Genomic DNA, 3798 nt, shown 5'->3' with positions numbered 1-3798 from the left:
TACTGCTTGGGGTAAGATTACCCCAGCCACGTGGCCCAATGGCTGAGCGACACGTGGCACCTTGCTATTGGTCAGTAGGGCTCCAATCCCCTGCTGACACGTCTCCTAGGAACCCTAAATGGGAAACCAATGCTCCCCACTATAAATAGTGGGAGAATCCTCATTAATGGTGAAAGGAATGGTGTCCTTCCAGCAAGTGTATTATTCCGATAGAGGGTTCAGAATTATTACAGAGTTAATTTTTCAGAAAGGTCAAGTGATCGGAATGCCTAGGTGGAGGCCGCTTCCGATCAGTAATATCGAGGTACGATTGATATTACAGCTTAATCTTAACTGAACCCTTCGGGTCGAACCCAATCGAATCTCCGATCCGAGACGTCGAATTAATCCGAAAGGATTTAATGAGTCGACAGAGTTTTACGAATACAGACGTCGGAAATCGAGCCTAGGGCGTCGATACCGAGCGTCGCAAAATCACAAGCGACAAGGATGAGCGTAGCCGTAGCTAGGCTGGGCTAGCTCATCGCAAGCCTAGTCGCACCATGGTGTGCTAGGCGCGCCATGCGTGCTAGGCACACTGGGCTGCCCATCGCAGCACCACCTGCGTGTGTGCGTGCCTTCGCATGGCTCAGCAGCACAACAGCGTACGTGCATGGATGCTAGGCACTATCGCAGCACCATCGCACCATCGCATGGCTAGGCCAGTGCGTGTGTGCGTGTGCTTGTGCCTTAGCAAATCGCAGCCTCAGCATGATGCTGGGCGCCATCGCAGCACCCTAGCACCACGCACAGCACCATCGCAGTGCTAGGCGCATGCGTGTGTGCGTGTGCGTGTGCACCATAGCACAGCTAGCTAGCTGGCTAGGCAGCACTGGCCTAGCGTGTGTGCTAGGCACCATCGCAGGCCATGCACCAAGCACAGCGCTAGTGCGTGCTGGCCTGGATGCGTGCGGATGTGCGAGGCAAAGGGGGCCAGCATGCGTGGCTCGCTAGCAGCACGCATGCTGACTGTGCGAGCATGTGCGAGTGTGTGTGCGAAAGGGGCTAGCAAGCTAAGCAACGTCAAGCCAAGCATGCGTGGCTCGCTAGCAGCATGCGTGGCTCGCTAGCAGCATGCGTGGCTCGCTAGCAGCACGCATGCTAGGCATTGTATGCGAGAGATGATGGTGCGAAGCAAAAGGCCAGCATGCGTGGCTCGCTAGCAGCACGCATGCTGGGCCATGCGAGCAGGGGATGGTGCGTGGGATGCTGGCACCAGCGCCAGCACGCACCAGCCAGCACCAGCGCCAGCACGCACCAGCAAGCATCAGCGATGCTGCTGGGCTAGCTGGCACAGTCAGCTGGCGTGCTAGCTGGCAGCTGGCCAGCAAGCAAGGATGAGGCGGTTATGAGGAGAGTGGGGACCAAGGCTTATGGAAAGCCTTGGGGAGCAAGGCATTGGTCCCCCCCACCTCTCCATGGTCCTCACCTAACTCTCTCCCTCCCTTTGACACTTGTCGCATTGTGATTGCATTTATTTATTAATTTATTTTAGAAATAAATTAATTAGCAAATGAAACATTCTCCCACATTGGTTGGCGAATGAGAATCAAGGGATCATTTCCCTATAAATACCAAGCTTGGTATTGGGAAATGACACAACCTTGAGTGGAATTAAAAAGGCAACTCTAGAAAAGAGTAAACCTTTGATTCGTAAAACTCATAGTTATTTTGTCCGGGTCTTGACTAACCTTCAAGACTTAGGACGCTCGGGTCGGGTCGAGGGTACGATCCGTCGGAGGTCCTGTCTTTTCGGGATTTTGAAGTAAGAGCTCTTTGGGAGCGAAGCACGCGTCAAAGGTATAATTCTTGTCCTTAATCTTGTTTGATTAAGTTTATTATGCTTGTTTAATTGCTTTAATTAAGGGGCGGGTCTTGGTGGGTTTCCTTCCGCGTAGTGCCGGGTCACTACGAAACCTTAGAAATGGGGCATTCAATACAACCATAAATACATTTACACAAAAAACCGAGCAATCTTAATGGCGGAATTCTCCCATTGCGCGAGAAGTAATTGTACAGTTTACGCACTTTCTTCCTCCTGTACATCACTGACTTGATCGTCGGAGGCGGAGCTCCACCCAACCGGAGTCTTCGTGGTTTTGCAGGTACAGGCGGTCAAAGGGCATTCTTGGAATTGTAACTCTCCCGCGGGACACACCAAAAAACCCCGAAACATTTGGCGTCGTCTGTGGGGAGAGTACTTCTGAGATAACTTCCAACCCTGTACCACCGGATCAGGATAAGCGGCCATCGGCCGAGCCTGAGGTCCAGACGGACAATGAAAGCGGTGATGAGTACAAACTCGACACCTACGTGGCCCCAGACGGGTCCTTCAGAAAAAAACACGCCCGTTCCAGGGATAAGAAAGAACGGGAAAACATCCAATCTGCTCCAAGCAACCCAGCCGGCAACCCGGTTGGAGCTGCGCAGGCGGTAGATGGCTCTGCTCCCGTCACAAGGAACGAACTCATGACTTTCATGAATAGTTTCAAAGGCGAAATCCAGAGCCTTATTCGGTCAGCTACTCCCAAGAAGAGTCAGCCGGCCAAGAAGCCTTCTTCTAGCAAGAAGGCTATCAAAGATCGGGTCCCTACCCCTCATCCAAAGCCGAAGGAGGGGGAGGGCCTCAAGTTCGAACAAAACCGGCTCCGCTTCCCGCAAGCGGAACCCAGAAAACCCATCCGGCATGTGCAGCCGGATGGTTCAAAAAAAGATATTCTCTGACGCCCGGACGTTTCTCCAAGAAAAGAGAAGTCTGGCGTCTGCGTCGGCTTCAACGTCGACCTTTCCAGACAGCTTTCGTGACACCTCTAACAAGCGTACGAGAACAAGTCTAGGGAGTCAGACGGGCGAACCATCCGCCCGCTCTGGACCCAAAGTGATCCAACCTGGTCTGATCGGTTCGCCGAATGGGCTGGGTGGATCCCCTTTTACCCAAACGGGTCCGTTTGGCAGAAATGCGCAGCAGCCGTTCCAACTCATGGATTGGCAGCAGCGCCTGCTAAATTTGGGAGAACAGCCCTCGGCGTTCTCCCCTGAGATAACCCAGGCGGCACAGCCGGCCAAGATCAAAAACGTGTTGGTAGGGGCCTATGATGGTACCTCCAACCCAGAAGATCATTTAATGGCTTATTCCAACCTCATGTACCTACAGGGGTTGGATGACGCCGTCTGGTGCCGATGCTTCCCGGCTACCCTGAAGGGCATTGCCCAACGGTGGTTTGGTAACTTACCAGCCGGCTGCATCAACAGCTTCAAGACCTTGGCGTACTTGTTTACGTCAAACTTCTCAATGAACATCCCGGCTAAAAAGACAAGCCTCGATCTGGGGGCAATACAGCAAGGTGACAGAGAAGGACTCCGGTCGTATGTCAGGCGGTTCAATCTGATGAGAATTTAGATTCAAGGACTGTCTGATGAGGTTGCTTACACGGACTTCTTTAAAGGTCTGAAGGATGGGTCGACTTTCAAGTTTGACCTCGTCCGGAAAAGGGTAGCCACCCTCCAAGAGGCGTTAATGGAAGCTGAAGCCTACATACAGGCGACGGAGCTTTGTGCTGTAAAGCAGCCGTCGGATCTCAAAAAAATCCGACAGAAGAGACAGCCGGCAACAACAACAACAGCCGGCTAAAAAGGAAGAAAAGAAGAGAAAGGAGGTCTGGGCGGCAGACCGATCTGGTCAGCCCGCTCAGAAGCTTAGACAAAAATCTGAACCGTACGTCCCCAAGTACGAGTTCACAAAGGACTGCTCCTCCATCC

This window comes from Chenopodium quinoa, unplaced genomic scaffold (genome assembly GCF_001683475.1).
Source record: "Chenopodium quinoa cultivar QQ74 unplaced genomic scaffold, ASM168347v1, whole genome shotgun sequence".
Lineage (NCBI taxonomy): Eukaryota > Viridiplantae > Streptophyta > Magnoliopsida > Caryophyllales > Amaranthaceae > Chenopodium > Chenopodium quinoa.
The sequence above is the reverse complement of the archived record's forward strand: the minus strand, read 5'-3'. Positions refer to the sequence as shown.